This window comes from Quercus suber, unplaced genomic scaffold (assembly GCF_002906115.3).
Source record: "Quercus suber isolate HL8 unplaced genomic scaffold, Cork oak 2.0 scaffold_622, whole genome shotgun sequence".
Classification (NCBI taxonomy): domain Eukaryota; kingdom Viridiplantae; phylum Streptophyta; class Magnoliopsida; order Fagales; family Fagaceae; genus Quercus; species Quercus suber.
The window spans coordinates 223,219-244,822 of NW_027070065.1; the positions used below are offsets into that span (position 1 = coordinate 223,219).

General features: G+C 35.5%; 2 long non-coding RNA genes across 4 annotated transcripts; one reads left to right on the forward strand and one right to left on the reverse strand.

Moving 5' to 3' along the window:
* Positions 1–4,909: 4,909 nt before the first annotated feature.
* LOC111988917 (uncharacterized) lies at positions 4,910–8,128 on the reverse strand. The gene is made up of 3 exons (XR_002880489.2): positions 7,913–8,128; positions 5,814–7,829; positions 4,910–5,464 (listed from the first exon to the last, which is right to left on the reverse strand). It is a non-coding gene; the product is annotated as an uncharacterized LOC111988917 (long non-coding RNA).
* Positions 8,129–17,886: 9,758 nt separating this feature from the next.
* Positions 17,887–19,413, forward strand: LOC112015352 (uncharacterized). 3 transcript variants are annotated; one of them, XR_010625735.1, is made up of 3 exons: positions 17,887–18,154; positions 18,284–18,506; positions 19,016–19,413. It is a non-coding gene; the product is annotated as an uncharacterized LOC112015352 (long non-coding RNA). The 3 variants fall into 3 exon arrangements; XR_002883206.2 differs by having other exon boundaries at positions 17,888–18,154; positions 18,298–18,506; XR_002883205.2 differs by lacking the exon at positions 17,887–18,154 and having other exon boundaries at positions 18,161–18,506.
* The last annotated feature ends 2,191 nt before the right edge of the window (positions 19,414–21,604 follow it).

Here is a 21,604-nt window from a genome sequence, read left to right on the forward strand (position 1 = left end):
AAAAAAAAAAAAAAAAACTCACAAAAAGTCAAAAACCTTCACATCTCAATCTAGACAAATTGTCATTAATTTTTTAAGTTCCTTTATCTAATCGTAAACATTATTTGATTCAAAATTATCATGAATCAACCCAATTGAAAGAATATATAAGACTAGAAATTATGAAGATTTCCAAACTTATAAAAGGATGAGAAAGAGGGAGCTTAGTACCAAGAACTAGAGGTTTGGCGTTTTCCTTGGACTGGCTACTCATAGGACTTTGAATTTGAGAACAAATCTCCAAAGAAACAGCTTGTTCTACCCAGCATTTGAAAAACCAGCCTCTCTGATGACTCTACTAACACTTGGGTCATCCAAAATAGAAATTATGAGCTGTTCTAACTCTATTTTTGAGAGCTAATATGGGTTGTTACTTGTTACTGGTTTTCAATAGAGCCACAGAATTGGTAGCCTGTGCACACTTGAAGGCTGCAACCAAGGCATTGGAGAAGGATCGAGGTAGTGAGGACCTAATAGGTACATAGAGGCATCTATCAACAGCTCCAATAGCATAACCACAATATGGCATTTGATCCCACGTGTCCTTCCACCCAAGCCACAACATGGCATTTAACAGACAGAACTCTTTCTCTCTCTCTCTCTCTTTTTTTTTTCTTCTTCTATGTGATGAAATTGAGTGACATTTTCATGGCTCTAAGTCTATTACACAATGTAGGCAGAAAAACCATATATACATGTATAAAAAACATATAAACCATGTAATTGAACGGTGGGATTTTCAAAATTTAAATTTTATAACAAGTTATTAGGTGGTATAACATTGCTTAGAGTTACACTAGTGTAACTTGAACTTAACCCATATATATATATATATATATATAAAACAAGACTTAAAACACCCTTTATATAAAATTCATTCTGTTATGGGAATGGGAGTAATAACATTCTAATAAATTGAACGTAACTGGGTAAGGTTCCCTTTATATTATGAACCAAAATTAAGCTTAGACCGGCAATGCTAATTCATCCACATTTCAATTTCATTATACCAAAAAAAAAAAAAAAAAAAAAAAAAAAAAAAAAAAAAAAAAAAAAAAAAACTAAGTTATTACAAAGCAAATTAAATCAAGCTCCGTCTCCCTCTTCATCTGGACGGTCCTCAACATCTTTTGCCTTGCTGTCCGCAGCAGTGTGATCCAGTAGAGCTTCGTGGACAAGGCCATCCTCGTCAAAGAGAGCATCAGTGTCCTCCGTCTGAGCAGGCTGGGCAGTGGACGGCTCCGGGGCTGAGACGGAGACGGTGGACAAATCTAGCTCTGGGTACAACCTCCTCACCTGACGGAGGGCATCGTCAAACCCGTCGTTATAAACCAGACTCAGCTTCGCAATAACCTCGTTGAAGTCACGGTACTCGCGTACGGCGTCCTCCCTGGCATGACGGACTTCATTGTCTTTGTCCACTAAATCTTTTTTCAGACCTTCCACCATCTGAACGGCCTCATCCCGGGCCGTCTCGGCCATCCTCAGTTTCTTCTCCTGGGTGACCTTCCAGGCCTTCAGGTCGAGCAGTTCCCCCTCCGTCATCTTGGCCTTCTCACGGAGTCGGCCAATGGTCGTCTCATGGTTGAGACACCGTCCCATGAGGCCCTTCGTCATGATCATAGCCTGAGGTCGACGAAAATAAGTTAACAAAATATAAGACAAAAATTGATGAACGGATGGAATAAGGATAACGGACCATTACCTGGGCAATGCTGAAGAGGCCCGTCTCTCCCATCGCCTCCGTCGAGTGGTTCCCAAGATCCTCGTAGTCGTCGTTAGTGATGATCGACGACATCCTTTCCAAGGCATACTTGGAATCCTCACGGAGCAAGATGGGTGGTTTTTTCTGCTCACCTGGCTGACCACTCATCAGCCCTTTGCCTTTGCCGTGCTTGGCCAGAGGTACTGACTTACTCCCCTTAGCCATCAAGCCGAGGACCGGGTCCAAAGGGACCTTGGGCTGCTTAGGCGGACGGTCGCTCTTCACGGGCAGCTTCCGTTTTAGAGAGGGCTTACTAGAGCCCGTCCCCATGGGGTCTGTCCTGGCTTGCTTGTTCTTCGCGGATTGAAGTCTTATGGCCTCTCGTCTTTTGGCATCCTCCATCTCTGAAAAAGGATGACGGATTAAGGAGCAATAATAAGGATACAAAAAAAAAAAAAAAAAGTGAAAGGGCATGAGGAAGACGGACTTACGCAGACGGGTCATTTTCTCGTACTTTAAGGCCGCCGGGGAGGGCTCGGGACCGTCACAATACCAATGGATAGTATTGAGGTTGACGAGCTTGGCCCACGTCCTCTCCTTTGGTGTTGTCTTGGAAAAAATTTTCTCAAGGAAACTAAATTCCTCAAGTGTAACTTGGGGACGCCGTCGAACTGCAAAATAGAAGACGGAGGTTAGAAACATTACAAATTACATTAATGAACGGAGTGGTTCATGACGGACCATACCAGATGAGTTTAAAATGCCCCAAACTGTGTCGACGGGCATGAAATCTGTCTCCCCTGGATGACACATCCAGTCCTCTCCTTCCATAAAAAAGTAGCGACTCTTCCAGTCCCTATTTGAGTCCGGGGTCTCATAAATGACCTTCAGGACGGAACTCCTAGGGACAAAGCTGTACATGCCCCTCGACTTGTCGATTTCATCCGGACGGTAGCAATGGAGGAACTCCTTTATTGAAAGCCTCCTCGCTCCATCCGACATGGCTCCGTATAGGACCTCCATGGCAATAAAGACTCTCCAGGCGTTGGGGGACACCTGGCTGACGGAGATGCCTAGATAGTTTAAGAGCTCGCGGTGTAGCGAACTCAACGGGAACCTCAGACCGGCCTTAAGCACTTGCTCGTACACACCCACTCCGTCAACTCCTTCGTAATAACATTTCTCTGATTTATATGGAAGACGGAGTGGGATGTGGTCTGGAATTTGGTAGCGGTCCCTAAGGGTATTGAAGTGACCTTCCTTGATGGTTGACGTGAAGGCATGGACCATCCACTCTGGGGGCAGGACAAACTCCCTAAGACCATCAACCTCCACGACGGACCTCACTAATTGCTCTTCGTCGTCTGACACCTCTTGGACTTCAATCATTTCCAGGCCCTCATGTGTTGAGGACGAGGAAGATGATGACGGACGACTCTCGCTTGGGACGTCGTGGTCTTTGGGACCTGACGGGTAAACCCCTTCGTAATCCGCCTTGTCGGGAACGGCCGACTGGTTACTTGACGCACTAGACATGGCCTACATGTAATGACAAAACCTAAGACTCTGACGGGGTTGGAAATAACGACGGACACATGGAGTAAATACAAAAGGAAAAAGAAAGGACGGATATAAAAATAACTCACCAGAAGCTTGGAGTAGGATGCGACGAGAGACGGATACTTGAGTGAACGGATTGTGCTCTGACAGACGTGACGGACTCGCTCTGACAAATCTCTTCCAGCAGCAAGTGGAGAAATGAGAGGTGGAGGACTGGTATTTATACTGGGAGTGCACCGACGCCTCGTTCCAAAACAACAGCCACTGACAGATTGACATTTGGCACAACGCATTAATGCGTCAGCTCCTGATTCAGCAATGTACGGATGAAAATTTACAGACATGCGTACCGAGTTTTAGATCTGTCACCCCATGGGTCCGTTCATAATTGCTGACGGACCCATCGGGTGAGGGGGCAACTGAAAGGGGAAAAATATCTTGGAATGTCTTATGTGACTGAACGGACCTTAATATGGTCCGCTTACGCCCGAAGGAACGGATCCATCATTTGCACGGGCCCCCAGTGGACGGACCTGATGTGAACGGGCCGGATATGGACGGGGTGAAGAATGGTGGGCTAGTTGTCCATGGGCCTGCTGAGCCCCTAATGGGGGATATTTTGACCCATTCTCATAAGGGCCCAAATAGAGTCCTTGCGCTAGTAGGACTCCGGAAAGCTTATATACTTGGTAAAAATCTTCCGCATAAGGAGGAGACTTATTCATCACGTTTAGGATTCTACAAGAAGAGTCCTATAAGGAAAAGACTTCCGCGCCAAGGAAGGGATGTCAACTTCAAGCCACTATAAAAGCCCCAATACCCTCACAAGCCAAGGTACGCATAATTAACCCTCTCTAGCACACTAGAGTTGTGAGCATACTTTCTGACTTAACCTTCGGAGGGTGTTTGGCTGGCACCACACCGGTGTCCTTCGATAGGTTTTCTCTTTTGTTTCGTGCAGGTTAGTATACGGAGCGAGAGGAGCATCGTGCGATTCATTGGTGAATTTTCTTGATTCATCATGTGCTATGAACTTTATATTAATTTAGATTTATATTTAGTATATTCAAGTGAAAAAATTGTGTAAACAACAACAACAACAATGTGATTTTGTCACCACATTAATAGCTCAATATTCAGATTCTAGTCGATTATGGATCCTCAATAGATTAGTTAGAGTTGCCATATGTATTCTTTTACATCATTCTATTCTCTCTAAAGTCATACTCAATGTTATTCCCTTAATTGATATGTCATTTTTTTATTACTTCTAATAATGTGATTTTTGGTCTTTCTCTACCATTTTTTTTTGTTCCCTCAACAACCAACTCATTATTTCTTACAATTGCATTAGTCATTCTCCTTTAAACATGATCAAACTGTCTTAAGTGACATTCCCTCATCTTTTCATGAATAGGGGCTACCTATATCTTTAAGCGAATTTTCTTATTCTCATTTCAGCTACACTTATTTTATAAATATGTTATTTCTTAACAGCCCAACATTCAGTACCATTAAGCAAATTTGTTGGAATTTTCCTACACTTTGGTTCGTGGATCTTAAGAACAACTCAAATTTAAGTCATAAAATCACAGAATCCATGAATGACATTTGATAACATATAACATTACTCCTTCAGAATGTAAAATCACCCATACCATATGTAGAAAATTATGGAACCATAAGATTATTCATTTTGATTCTTAATGCGGTGACAAAATCATCAATTTTCCAGGCTATTCAAATAGCAAGGATTGGAGTGGTGATTCGTGATTCAGAGGGTGAAGTGATTGCAGCTCTCTCAGAAAGAATTATTCTGCCCCCATCAGTGGAAGACGTAGAAGCCATGGCTTGTCGATGGGCGATGCACTTTGCTCTCGAGATTGGAATTCGGGATGTGGTGTTTGAATGGGACTCTGAGGTTATTTTTAAATATCTCACCTCTGACTCAGATTGCTTGGCTGCCTTTGGTAATCTGGTGGATGACTCAAGGCGTGCTGCTGCCAATTTCATTTCCTGTTCTTTTTCTCACGTTAAAGGCAAGGGCAATGCCGTTGCTGATAACCTGGCCAAATTGGCCAAGCACTCTATTGCTCCTCAAATTTGGTTAGAAGACATCTACAATGATGCTACCAATCTTGTGATAGCTGACAGAAGTTTCTGTTGATTCAATAAAATTAATTACAGTCTGAATTCTTCAAAAAAAAAAATCATCAATTGCTATCATTATCCATGAAATTAATATAACTTTTTGTATATTTTTGTTTACAACTTGCTAAAAACTTTAAATTTGCACTTATAAATTCTTGTAAAAATATTTTACACTTGATAACAAATATGCATTTTCGCTCAAAATTTTAATAGGAATTCTATTTGGTCGAATTTTTCCATACTTTGATTCATGAATCTTAAGAACAACTCAAAGTTAATCATATATGATTATCATAATCTAAATCAATGAAGGAAATTTGATAACATATAACATTACTCTTTGAGCAATGTCCTTTACCTGATTCGTTAGAATCTCTAATCACCACCCCAACACTAGAGTTCCTTTCATCATCCGATGTTGCACCATCCATGTTTATTTTATAAACACCAGCTGGAGGTTTTTTCCAACTTAGCTCACAAGCATCCGATCCTAGCTGAAAGTAAACAGAGGCTTCTTTGCAGTCATGGATAATTCTAGAGGCAAAACACCATATCTGGTTTGGAGACTAGTTGATAGAATCATGCACCATTTGGTTACGATTGAACCAGATAGACCAAGCTGTCATGAAGAAGATTTCCAAGTCTCTGGAAGTTCCATCTGATAGGAAGCTCATAGCTGTGTAAGTGAAGTCGCATTTTTCACCAGTGACTGCAACTGGGCATTCTTTCCATTGTTTCCAGACCTAGCCTCTCTAGCTATTATACATCTAAGGAGTGAGTGTGTGATTGTTTCAGCGGTTCAGCCTCTTGCCCACACAAAGGACAACTTAATACCTCTTTTGCTCAAATTTGCCATTATTGGAAAAGCATTATTGCAGGTTCTCCAAGCAAATATACGGATTTTGGGGAAATTTTTAGGCGCCAAATTTCCCTCCATGGTGGTGATCTAGGGTCCCCAGATGAGCTTTCTCCCTCACTGTGTGATTCCACCACACTATATAGTAAGCACTTTTGACAATGAATTCTCCTTTTATGGTACCTACCCAAATATAAGTTTGTCTGCTGGTAGGTCATAGTTTAGGGGAATGTTAAGAATTGTTTCCGCTTCAAAGTGGAGAAGCAACTGAAAGTTAATCATATAAGATTATCTTAATCACTGAAGGAAATTTGATAACATATAATATTACTCTTTGAGCAATATCCTTTCCGTGCAAACCGACAATCATTCAAACAAGGATGTGTTTTACTAGGCAAAGTTTTTCTATGGACACGTTTTGCCACACTTAAGACATAACTTGAACATATATCAATCTATGATTATATTACATCATTTCCGCATAGGTACTACAACTAATACTTGTAAAAAATAATGTAACCACCATTTGACATGCGCTAATTATGACAGGGTGTGCAGAAGAGTGTCTCTGGACTTGGTTCGCTAAAGTCTTCTCTTCCTCTGTTTCTTCCAATTGCGTGACAACTGGCTACTCCATCATAGAGATGAGCAAAGGGGAATGACTTGGACATATAGAAGATTGGGGCAAGTTTTGGGCAAGTATGAATAATAAGAATAAAAACCCATTTGCTTCTCAAAAAAAAAAAAAGAATAAAAACCCATTTTAATTCAACCCATACACGTACTGATTCATACTCGATTGGAATTTGGATCATATAAATAATCGAACCTGACCGACCAAACCTGTTTGTTCTTTTTTTTTTTTTTTTTTTTTGTTTGTTTGTTAGGTCTGCGCATTTATAAAACAAGCTGGCAAGGTTTTCTTTATGCATTAATCAATAATTGATCAGAATCTATCTTATCATTTTATTATACACAAGACAAAGAGAACCACCCGTGAAAGACCAGCCACTTGGGTTGTTTTAATCAGCAAAATAAATTAATAATACATCATACAACTACCACCATCACTGTCACCACAATTTTGATGTCCACAGAATACGCCACCAAACCAAAAATGAAATTCCACCTTCCCACTCTTATTACACACCGATCATATGAAAGCGAAATTATAATATTAATGTGAAAATGAAATATATTTTAACTATAATTCACAAACCAATGGCTGCACAAACGGGCAAAAATACACAACCAGTGATGAAAAGAGTAAATCATCCAAGGTTTTTTATGCATACAGTTTCGGTTTTTTTTTTTTTTTTGGGTGGTAAATTGCATAAAGTGACCGTAATTCAAAGAGAAAATAATTAAAAAATGATATGTAATTACAGTATTTATAACAAAAGAAAAAAAAAACATTGAACTTTCTCTTTTATGGATTCCAAAGGAAATCCTGCAATGTAAAGCACTCTCTCCACTTGTCTATTCATCCATGGTTTTGGACAGAAACTTTTCCTACAACTGCAATATAAACAAAAATTGTTTAGCCAAAGCGTCCCATTTGAATCAGGAAAAAGAGAGATTGAAAAAAGAAATGAATTTACCATTTATCAATTGTTTACAGTTCTTTTTTTCTTCTTAGTTTTATTGAGAGAATGTATTTTTCATTGACAAGTAGAGAAATGAGATTCCTGTCCAACAGCTCCAAGCATTCTACACGCTACTTCTAGCAACTTCCCTGCCATATGAAATTGGGTAAAAATAAAATGTTAAGTCAACTCAATATAAAGCCATCTCACATGCATATATTAAATTTGAGAAGTGAATAATGGAAAAAAAAAGTTTTCTCTTTCATTTTATCTTTTTCACTCTTTTTTTTTTTTTTTTTCCTTTTTTACTTTTTCTTTTTGTGAGTGGTGTTTAACGGTGAGTGGAATCACCAATATTTTCATGTTTATACTTTATTATATAATATTCAAACACTCAAAAGATTTCAAATCAAAGACAGTTGCTTATCGAAAAAAAAAAAAAAAAAATCAAAGAAAGTTATTTCCCAGAGAACTTTGGGCTCAACTACTTTTATAGAGTTGGTCCAAGTCATATAAACAAATGGTTGGACTGTTACATATTAGAGAAGACAGTCTAAAGAAAAGTTTTGTTGAATCTCTTTGGAGAGAATGAGATTTCCAAACTTCAGCCTAATCTCAATCGACCAAATTTCAAATCTGATTGTAATCACAATACTTTATTACAATTTCATCAATAGTCTGACATTTATAAGCAACGAAAGTTAAAATCAAAATCAAGTAAATTCTATATTAGACCTAATTTATATATTGAAATATCATTCATGTGAACACCGAAACATAATTGTAAGGATGAAGGGCCCAGATAAGGATATTGGGTTGTGGGCCGCACCCAAGGACGTCAAATAGCCCGAGGACAGATAAGTACTAGCGAAAGCAAATAGATTATTGGGCCAAGGAAGAGGTCTGGTCATGATGAGCAGGAGACATTGTCTGAGGAGCAATCCCTCCTCGACCAAAAAGTAGAGGCCTAAAGTCCGACCACCCATCAAGTACTGGCCAGTAGGCAACTGTGTTGGGAGGATAAGCTTTAGAAAGAGATGAATCAACAGAGAATTGAGAAATATCTGGGAAGAAAGCTGCTACCATCGCATTGAATGCTATGCATCTAATCCCTTAGCCGCATTAATGTGGAAGTGATATCTGAATAGTGACTTTCAGCCTTACAGCTATTTACAAAAACTTCAAGAATGTTCTGATGAGACAAGTATCAAGATTATCAATTTGATCTACACGTGAAGGGTTGAGATGAAAGAAGGAAAGGGAATATAAAAGGGAAGGAAAGGGAATATAAAAGGGAAGGACTCCATTATAGAAGGGGATGATCAGAAAAACCAAAGAAAAAATCACTGTGTACCTAGAATTGGAATTTTTGTATAAGTCTAAGAGAAATATATTAGAACATACATTTTTCGGACTTGACCAATGAGTACTTTTCTTTTTCAAACTTTTTGTTTTGTTCGTCCTAATATTAACTAGCCTATTGTGATAAACATTCAAACTCATTGAACATTCAGTAACATGCCCACTCTCTAACAAATTCATTGTTTTGGGCTCATTAGGGCATCGTCTAAACCATTTGGGCTTTGGATCGAATCGTGTCCTTACAATAATATTTGCAAGAAACAACTAGTAAAATCTCATCATCTTCATTAAAAAAATGTTTATCTATTACGGTTAGAATGTAAATAAGTTGATACGTAAGATTTTTTGTCAGAATACTATGATATATAAAGGTTTTTTTTTTTTTTGCTTAAATAAGATTCTAAACTCTAAATGCAAGTGCATAGATTCTTATTATTAATTTTTATACATTAATAGTTGAGAGGGATTTAAATTCTTGATATCTCTGTTAGTTGCTAATTAAGTTACAAGACTCTTCGCTAGATTTCCATTATTTTTTATTAAAAGGAACTTACTCAAGATGCCATGTTAAATTTTGGAATTTACTTTACAACTAAGAAAATTATAGAAAACTTTAAAATTTATTATATATTAATCCCTAAATTTTATCGAACACAATATAGAAGAGAAAGAAGCTGCATTTGTTCAACCAATTTAACTAGCCACAACCAATAAGCTACAATTTATCATCTAAAAAAAGGCTTAAATGCAAAAATAATACTTGGGTTTTAGGTAGTTGCAACACCCTTAAGGGTTTTAATTATTCCTCATAACTATAAGGTTTTCATATTTGCAAAATTGACCTATGTGACTAACTTTCATTAGCTTTTATGAGCGGAAAAATCACATGACTAGTGATACAAAGAAGTTGGTAAGTCTTATCAATGTGATCACGTGATGATCATGTGGTTTTTCTATTCATAAGAGCTAACGAAAATTAGTTACAGAGGTCAATTTGGCATATGTGAAAACCTCAAGGGGTTTGAAGGAAGAATTGAAACCCTAGGGGATGTTTTTGTAATTGCCCCAAACCCCAAGGGCCTTTTTTATATATTTATTTTGTCTCCAAAAAAAATAAAAAATGATGCCAATAATACTACACATTTTACTACATGAATTACACAAATTACCATATTTTCCCTCACCCAAAAGAGGTGATGGGGCAAGGACAGGTTTTGCTCACTAGTCCTGTCTTACATTGCCTCACTTTGAATGTATATATACATATTTTTTCTAATATTTATTTATTTAATTTATACATATAATACTTTTTTTTATACACATCTCACTCATGATATATAATATATATATTTTTAAACATATCCTAGTTATAATATATTTTTTTATACACATATGATTCAATTACTATCTTTCAAACACTTTTCTCTAATTAGAGCATCAACAGTGGGCTTGCCATATGCCAAATGTAAGATACATTTGGCATACAAGCCCAACAAATGCTTAGCAACTGGAAGGCAATATGGGAAAAGCCAATTTTTTTTTTGAGATTTAGCTATAGTACCATCTCAAATGTAAGATGGTATTGTAGCTAAATGGTATTAAAAAAAAAAAAATTTAATGCTCTCTCCATGTTTTACTCGGCAATTTCTCTCTCCTCTCTCATTTTTTCTCTTTCTTTTCTCTCTCTTCCTTCTCTATTTCTCATCCCCTCTCTCCCTTGCCATTGTCAAGCTTCTCTCTCGGAGCTCACGCCGAATTACCAAGCCAGATCAGAGCTCACGCCGGATTGAATTTCTAGATCAGTGTGGTGGCGAGGCTGGTGGCGCGGCTAAGATGGGCATGGTAGCTAAAAGAGATCGGCTTTCAGCTTGGGAAGCTTTGGTCAATCCCTCTCAGAGGATTTTGACATAGGGTTTAAGCAGATATGGAAGAAAACTTCCTTTGATCTGAATTATGAAGTTGCTATTTTGACAGTTTTTTCCTTTCTTTATGGTTGATAGTTAGATAGGACACCACCAGCCACCACCACCATCAGAAATCCCCTTTAAAAACCAAAACCCACTGCCACCAACCACCGCCCACACCTCAACCCAAATCAAAATCCAATCACAAGCCCCAAAACCCACCAAATCAACCAAAACCACCAGATCAACTAAAACCCAAACAAAATCGAAAATTATCAGATCATTCAAGCTTGGATTCAATTTAGAGAGAGAAAACAACAGAGAAAAAGAGAGTCAACCCACTGCCGTCATGCCGCCGCTATCAAATCTGACCAACCATTCACGACCCAACACAAAACTGAACCAGATCTCAGCTGCGATCCACGATACTCCACCACCACGATCCACCGATGAAAGGGAAAGAGAATCGGTGAGAAGAGAGAAGATAAAATTAGAAGAAGATAAAACGGCACAGGATATGAAAAGAGAGGAAAAAAAAAAAGAACCGAAAGGGAGAAACGGTAGAAAAGAGAGAAGAAAAAAAAGAGAGAAAGGGAAAATAGTAAAAAAAGGAATAAAAAAGAATATTTAAATAAAATGAAAAAAAAAAAAAGAGTTTTGGGATGTTAAATGTATTGTAAAATGGTATGGTATAATTGATAAAGCAACTTTTTGGAATTGTAAAATAAGATGAGATAGCAAAATCGGCTGTAGATGCTTTTATCTCTTAATACTCTTATAGTAATTCTTTCTCTTTATATTTTATCTTTATCTCATTAATGTTGGAACTATTTTATTAAGATTAGTGAAACATCTCCTTTAACCTGCTCCAAACTAGANAAAAAAAAAAGATAAAAAGAGAAAACTTTTTTCCTTTTATTTCTTTATTTATTTATTTCATTTGGTTTGCAACTGATCATACGTGAGGCTTTATATACAATCAAACTGTTATATAAAATAACTCTATTTTTTTTTAGTTACACGTAAGTTAATTTTTATTAACTCTTCCTACTAATAAGTTTTATATTTAATTAAAAGCATGTTTTAATGTAAGAGTACAAATTGTAATGAATATAATAAATATATATATACAAAATAGATTTTTAATATAATTAAAATTTATTAAGAGTATAAATTGATGCCTATAGTTTGAGATTATTTTTATTTTAGTCTCTTAAGTTTAAATTTTTCATTTTAGTCCACTAATAAGTTTGACTTTGTTTTCAAATGGTCATTCTATTTATCTTTGTAACTAATCTAATCGCTAAGAAAAAAAAAACTTCATTTTGTTGGTATTTGATACACAATTTAAAAAACGGAATCAAACTTGATGAATTAAAAAGAAAAATCTCAAATCTAAGAGACCAGAATAAAGACAGTCAAATGGATCAATGGTGTCATTGAGCCTAAAATTATTTAAGATATTGTGCTATGTTGGAGGCAACTATAGGTAGATGGGACATGAGCATTACTGACAGCCAGAAGCTGTATTTTTTTTATGAATCAATTTCCTAGAACAATCGAATGAAGTACTAAGAAATTACAAACAAATGAATCATATTACCTTAAACCTTGCCTTCTCCATATTTAAATCATCAAATTCTGCAAACAATTTAAAATTTCACCTAGACTAACATTTGTCATTATGATCTCATTGTGATCCAGTAAGTTTAATTATGATATGAATTATAAGGTGGTTAGAGGGGGGGCATCAAATCTTATGATCACTAATCTCTCCCCTGATTCCTGATCACAAAATATGATTAGAAAATAGAACTAGTTGGCATGAATTTGATAAAAATATGGATTCATGTCACTGTCATGAGGGTACAAGGGAACCATGTGCACCTCACGTGCTTCAAAAGGCCATGCTTGGGACAAGCCATCTTCCCCATACAGCAACATGGCCCATCAGCCTGGGTCCAGGTATGGTTTCACCTGCAGGCAAGCCCAGGCAAAATCATATATATAAATAAAAAGATAATGCGAAACCAACTTACATTGAATAAGGATTTCTTTTACCAAAAAATAAAAATAATAATAAGGATTTCAATTTTCCTAAAATATCTTTACTCACCTAGTGTACAATTCTGTATCATTAAAGAAGGTTGTTTTTGGGGTAGGGTAATTTGGATTCATTAAAAGAAAATTAAATCAAATAGAGCAACTTTTTTTTTTGGGGGACATAATCTAATATAGTAAGATTTTTAAACCACTGAATATTTCTCGTATGGTCAAGATTGAATATTATTAATACCGAGGAGTCGAATCTAGCAAACAGGAACAAAATATGTGGTAAATTGAAATTTCCATGCTTCTTGTTGGGTATCCAATGTGAATGAGTTGCTTGTTCGAACTCGTGACCCGTTGAAGCTAAAGGTTAAAAGCCTTTCATGACTTAGAATACACCAAGTTATTCTAATCAATACAAAAATTAGTAATGTAGGCGGAATTGATTACTTCTTTTGGTGCCAAGAGTTGATAACTCATAACACAGATTAGTTATATTGGGTTGTTTACCAAACTGCTTAAACTGTACAACCACACCTAAGCTAATCAAAACTGCCCTTAAAATAGAGTAATTGCATTGCACCGTGCAGTGCAATGCAGTGTGCAATTCTACGTTAAAAAAACATATAATACTGCACTGCACTACACACACATATATATACTATTATAAAAGATGAGTCATTTCACACCTAAAAACTTGTTGCGCTACCATTAATCAGTCCAAAATACAGAAAAATCATTCCAACATTTTTAAATTTGGCTCAAAACAAAGGAAAAACCAGCTTTGAGTTGGGTAAATTTAGCCCAAAATTTTGAAAAATTTCCTAGCCCAAAACTGATATACCGCACATGTGATCGCAAAATTGAGATGAGATGTAGTCATGGTTATGGCCAAACTGCATAGTGCTCTACAATGATAAAAATGGACCAAAATCACACCACGGACCCTTTTTTTTTTCATCAAAAAAAATAACTGTAGTTTTATACAATAAATAAAATGATTAAAGCAAATTAATAAAAATAAGCTAATTAAAACACACACCGAGTGTTGGGTGGTTTATATCGCAACAAGGGAGGTGAACATTGGCATTATTAGGAATGCTAGTTTTTGTCAATTGGTGTATAGTTGAACCATACCTAGCAGCCAAGCTGCACTTTTCTAAACACCCCTTAATTTGAGACTGCACCTTTTGGAAGCAGTCAATGGATTTCCATTTTTTTTTTCTGACAAAATATATTGAGGATTGTGGAATATAGTGGCTAGTGGGAGAGGTGTCGTGCAATTGGAAGAGGAGGGGTTCCAAAACCTATGTCAAATTTGATATCATTTGTGATGTTATAGGACAAAAGTAATTCTATTTTATTTATTTGCCAAAAGCCAAAGATCAAGCTGTCTTTTAAGAACTACTATAATATGAGGTATTACTAGCTATTCTAAGTGATGGGGGGTTAGGTTAATGTTATAGTAATTATTTAGCTCCAATAATCATTCCATTTAAATGAGTAATGAGACAAATGTATCTTCGAAGGGTCCTTCCTTTTTTGGGCATTTCTTTCTTTCTTTCTTCAAAACTTCGTATAATTAAGAAATCCTCAAAATCGCAACGTCAACTTGTGCTGTGTCTTGAAATCTTTTTGTCAACATGTTGGAACAATTCTTAGCAGAATAATGAATCTGATGCATCCACATTTTTTGATTCAAGAACCTGTCAAAATGCTGAATTTTATTTGCCTGACTACTGAGCACTGACTGGTACAGTGTCATGAATTTCATATTAAGGTGAAGACCAGTCGTGTGGATGGACTGTGGAGCATTTGAAAGTGCAGTGTACATAGTTTGAATTTCAAAGATTATAATAGGAATTGTGTATGTACGAGGAGAAGGATGGAATTACAAAGTTGAATTTGCATACCACAAGAAGATGCAATGTACTGCACTAAGAGGTCCACTTCACACATGCCTCAGCCTATGGCCTATGGTATGGATCTGCTTGTGCCCTCACATAATCTATTCTACTTAAACTTTTTTTTTTCTTTTTTCTTTTTTCTTTTTTAATAAGTAACGTTGGATACAATATATTTCATAATTATTGATAGGATCTGTGATTAGAGTAATTTTTTTTTTTTGAAAACAAATAATATTATTTTTATTAGATCCATAATTTATATTACTTTTATTATACATCAATCACAACACAACTATTGAGCCCCTAAACTTATTGATTTTGCATTGTATATATAAATTTAGTTGTGCACAGTAGGTGTTAATTTTTTAAAGAACCACCACTACCACTAGGCGTTATTTCTTTATTTATTTCCCTCAAAAGAGTAGAATTTGAATTATATATTTCGTCCCATCAATCTAAGATGTCTTGCATTACCATTGTTTTGACTTCTCATTTTTCCAGAGAAAAAATAATAATTCAGTTAGCCTATGATTTTGTTTGAAAAGAAAAAAAAGAAAAAAAAAAGTTAATAGACAAATGCAAATGCAATATGCTTATCTTTTTATGCCGACTATTTTTTTTTTTTAATCAGTTTATGCCGACTTTTTAAAACAAAAAGATGCTTTGCTTCTAAAAATAGATGTCCTTGGAATTAACGGAGACAATAGCCCCTTGACCCTTTCCTTAATTGCTTTTTTTTTTTATTGCATTTTTTCTGTAACCTGAAAGATCAAAGATCTTCAAGAGTTTTGAAGTCTATCGCATGGAATTCTTTAAACGCAATTGTAGAAAACTGACACTTTTTGAAGGTAAACTTTGGGTTTATTTGGTTCTCACGTGAAATTCCAACTTCTTTTTTTTACGAATAATTAAGCTTTTCTCACAAAAGAAAACAAAACAAATATTTATTAGTGCTCATAAGTCACAAGTTCAAAAAGAGCTGAGTCTATAAATAAACTAAACTGTTTATGAACAACTAAAAGCTTACTTTGGAAAAAAATCGTGTTTATGTTTGTTTGTTTAGCAAACAAGTCAAGCTTAAGCTTAAGTTTAAGCTCCACTATTAATCAAGCTAAGTTTAAACATAATACTATTTTTGTAAACAAACTTGTGAATATAAGGCTTGATTAAATTTTTTATTATTTATGAATGAGGCTTGATTAAACTCTCTCTCTCTCTCTCTCTCTCTCTATATATATATATATATATATTATTATTTGTATAATTGGTAAAAGAAAAAATAGGCTTATATGATATTAAATTATTATTTATAATTTATTGACATTACAAACTAACCATTCGTAAAAAAAAAAAAAGAAAAAAAAATTATAAATTTATGAAGGGAGTAAATAATTTTACTATATAATGGAAAAAAAAAAGTTAATTAAATAGTCTATGAATAACCTTAAGCTTGTTTGACAAAAAAAAAATTAAACATGTAAATTAGTAATAAAGTATTTTTTAACAAATAAGCAATTAATAAAGCGCACTGTGATGTAAATTAGTTCTACAACAACATATTTGACTTTAGCTTGGTTGCACACGTTTTGTGAGTTTTTAACCTTTTGCACCTAATTTGTGTAGATCCAAAATGTTCAGTTACTTGCTTTTTAAAGCCAACTTTTGCTATTTTCAAACCTAATTTTCATTCAAGTTTTAGAAAATAAATCACCTAACGAATACAAGAACTAGCTAATATTTACACATTTTCGAAAAATAAGCCAAGCCAATAAAAGCAGCAAATTATAGGTCCAAAGTCCAAACACCAAAACCAGAAGACAATGTCTGTTTGCCTTACTAACAACTATAGACCAAACGTTGCACAACCATCAATCAATAGATACAAGTTTTGAATACCAAACCAAAGGACAATACAAACTGCTTGGACCACTACTATGGTTCAACTCAAGTAGCTGGACCATGTTAAATTATTAAAGACACTGAACATCCACTGATTTCCTTCTAAAATTATTAAAAACATTATATAGATCATTTTCAAATATGGTAAGCCTTTTAATTATAATAATTACATTTTTCAAGGATTCAAAATTTAGTACAACCAAGTAATGCCTAGAAATTTCATTTCAATGCATAGTAAATAGAATTATTATTATGTTAACAGATGAAGCCAAATTCTCCAAAAGAAATTTGAAGCCTAGGTGAGTGTTTGGATAGCATTTTGCGCGTTTGGCTAAAAATTACCTAAGTCCCACGTTACTATTCACGAACCTCACAAAAAGATGAAAAACGCAGATGAATTATTTTGTACTGTTCACATTACTATTTAGCTGAAGTTATAGTACTTTCAGCCCAAAAAATCAGCTAGCTTATAAATTATTTTGCTATAGTACTTTTAGTAATAAGTTTTCAATTTTCAGCAATATAAGCGATATCCAAACAAACCAAAATAGAGTAGTAAATACGCGTTGAGACCTTAAATGGTAAATGGATGAGATAGAGACTTTGAACCTCAAACTCTAGAGAGTGTCTTGGCCAAAGAAAATGGTTTAAAAAAAAGTAATAAAATTGATGCATGAAGTCAAGGTTGACAGGGGACATGAAGTTATTCGAAAACAAGGTGGGAAACAATATGGACCCATTGCAAAAATGTTGTGGTGACATTGAATGGAATGATTTCATATTTGAATAAAAACTTTGTTTTGGGCCCCTTAATGTGAATGACAAGCATAATAAAGTTGATGCTGGTGTTGGCCTTTTCTAGAGGGACGCACAATTTCTAGAGAGATATAATTTTAAGAGAGAGAAAAGAAGTCTAGGGGTGAAGAACCTTGGGAGACACACTGCCCTCAGTTTCCAAAACCAGCAACTTGCATGTCAGCAACCCCACTTGAATTTGGAATTCACTGAACCCAACCCAACCTCTACTCTCTCTCTCTCTCTCTCTCTCTGCTTAATAATAACAATAGTAATGATAATTATTCAAATACAGTGTAACAACCCAAGACTCATCAAATTTCATCTTTTTTCAAAAGGAGGTACAATTCTCTCTCACCATCCTCATTGTTCCTTATAACTTGCATCTCCTCTTCAAAGATAGCATCAAACCCAATTCTTCTTTTTTAAAATTTATTTATATGTTATGCTAGATAATGATAAATTTACAGTCTTTTTGCTCTAGGCTTTTGAATATATAAGAGATCTCTACGAGGAAGAGTTTGGGAGGGGGGGTTGAAATTTAGGGGCTGAGATGCAAAAAGTGGACAGGTGGGCTTCTCTATCTTGTTGTCTAATTTGGAAATTTTCTTACCATCACCACCACCACCACCACCACCACCAACACCAACAACAACAACGTCAAAGGTTTCACCAGCTCTTTCAACATCACAGGTGTCAACCTATGCTTCTCTTTCGGGCTTCCTATGAATTCTGAGCTTGCTTGATCTCTTGCTATTTTGTTTGTCATCCCCTCACCAAAAGCTAAATTTCATTTCTGGGTTTTCTTCTTATTCCTTTTTGCCTTAATTGTCCTAAGGCTTTCATGGGAGTCAGTCAAATCCAAATCTTGGAGAAACCCTTCTTTTAGTTTCTATAAAATCAAATTTTCTTTAATCAAAGCTTCCTCTTTTGGTTCTAATATGAGTTCAGAAGTTTGAATCTTTGTAGTATGTATATGGCGTTGGTGGCTTCTTGATTTGATTGTCTATGCATATTGTGTTTATAATTTGAGATCAATAACTTTGAATCAATATAATTTCTTTGTTTTTCAATATTGTGCCCTAAAGTCTAAACCTGTATGCGTTTGTAGCTTTATTTGACTTTTTCTTGGGTGGAATTAATTGAAATTTCTTGTGACTGATTGAATTTTTTCTTTTTTCCATGATTTTTCCTTAACCCAGCTGGATAATTGGGGACGACGTCTCATGGTTTGTGCATTGAAGTGAAGTTGTAATTCTTGTGGTACAGACAGATACTTGTGGTATTAATTAGAATTTGAAGATGGTTGCAACAGCTTTTTCTTAGACATAGTTTGAATTTGGGGTCCAATTTGCATTTTTAGTTAGTGAAGCTTGTAAGTCTTGAACTTGGAATCAAAGCAGTATTAGTATCTATAAAAGGAAAACAAACTACATTGTGTTGTGTTGAAGTGGAAGGATTACAATCTCAGCAGATTCTGTGAGTTCCTAGATTAGATTTGCATATATATTGAAGCTAAAAATATTTCCTATTGCACGTGTGCACCAACACAATAACTAGTTTTGCGTGTTTTTGAGTTTTGAGGTTCTTGAAGTTTGGACATTGCCCGAGAGAGGTGTCACTAAATTGAAACCGTAGCAAATCTCAACAAATTGCAATCTGCATTGGTTCAATCTGATCTGGGGTTCTGGGAATTGGGGCGGTTTGGTGACTTTTAAATGAATTTTGAACTTCCTGTGGTGAATCGAAGGTTGTCGAAAGGTTTGATTTATTTGCAAGATCATTCTACAAGTTGCAGCATTATGGATGTGAGAACAAGAAAGGTTTCTGCTCCTCCTCTGGTTGAAGGAAAGAAAGTAGAATATCATCAAAATCATCATCAAGGAAAGAAGATTGAATTCCAGCGCACTCTTTCACACGGTAAAGGAAGTGGCAGAAGATTGTTGCCGGCAAATTATTTCAGCTTGGAGTCATTGCTTTTACTAGTTTGCCTTACAGTGTCTTTGCTGATCCTTCCTTTGATACTTCCACCCTTGCCTCCACCACCTTTTATGTTGCTGCTGCTTCCTATTGGGATTCTAGCAGTGCTGATGGTTTTAGCTTTCATGCCTTCTAATGTGAGGGATATAACTTATACTTATGTGTAAATGCTGTTATAAACATGCACATCGCACCTCTTTCTTCTTACAAATTTTGTAATTCTCTTAATGTTCAAAAGAAAAAGATAAACGGTTCTTTCATTTCTTATTCCTTGTTTTCTTTCCAACACAACATCCCCTTCTCTGAATATCATTACTTTTTTTTTTTGGTTGATATTGCTTCAATTTCAAGGTATCTTTCCATCATGGATGCTTTATTGAAACGGTTGTTTTTGTGAGAATTTATCCCAATTGACAGACTAACTATGCATTTCTTAAAGAGATTGTAGACTTATGATACACAAAGTTGTATTGATTTTTGTTCATGTTCATTCACTTGCGAGGAACAACTTGGCCTAATTTTTTTGTTTTTGTTTTTTTTTGGTTGATAATTACCATTTGGCCTAATTATTATGTGGCTAAACAAGTTGTAGTATCCGCAGTTTGGTAGACTATTTGGCTCCTATGAGTCGTTCCTACCTAAAAGTCTTTTGTCACAACTTACTGTTTATGCATAAAGAGGAGAATTATACTATTAACTTAAAAGAGAAATTCTCCACACAGAGTTAAAAGCACAGATCAAATAAACCTTTTTTTTTTTTTTTGATGGAAAGACAATTCAGAATTTAGTTGAAACAGAGTACATCATGGGCACACGCGTGCACAATTGGGCTAGGACATTCCTCTAGCCAAGCATGAAAGTCGTCAACATGTAAAGCATGCTGAGCCAAGAAGCGTGCAGGGACATTTCCCTGCATTTTAACATTTGAAATATCAAAAGATCTGAAAGTTTGGAGCTGAACAAGAATTTCATGGACAATATTCTGGATGGATGAGAAAGCGACAACTGAGCCTTGGATCGCCTTGCAAATGTTTAAAGAGTCACCCTCGAAGACTATCTCTTGAACACCAACATCAGGTCGTGGAGTCCAAAAAAGGCTAATATTCAAAAGAAAAATGTAGTGTAAGGACCATATAGTCATATACGACTTCTCGTTCCTGCTAAGAAGCATCCTTACCGCCCAAACGCTTTACACAAAAGTTGGCTTCTCATCACAACTCACGAGCTATAAATGAACCAAGTGGCTCATAAACAGCTCGTATTGGCTTGATAAAAAATTCGTTCATGTTTTGTTTATAAACGAACCAAACTTGAGCCTTTAACTTTAATCTTATTTACTAAAAGAGTCAAACCCAAGCAAAAGAAATTATTTATGAATATGCTCATGAACAATAAGGCCTAATAAAAAATTAAAAATTAAAAAAACAAAGCAAGCTTGGGTTGGTTTATGAGCTTGATAGTAAGATTGATATTGAGCTTGAAAAATAAACTAATATCTTACTAAGCCTTTAATTAATTGGGTGTTGGGTTCACATGTCTAAATTAAATGGGAATGATAATGTACTTGTATTGTATCACAAACTCAAAAGCTCAAGCCGAGCCAAGTCGAGCTCAAGCTTTTAAACTATCTAACAAGCTCAAGCTGTTTATCAAAAAAAAAAAAAAGCTCAAGCTCAAAAATAGTTTGTAGGCTTGGTTCAAGCTTAAGCCAAGCTTGAAAATTTTATATTTGTTGTCGAGTCGAGGTTAAACATTTACTACTCGACAAAGTTCAGCTTGCTTACAATCACCAAATATGTCTAATTTGTATC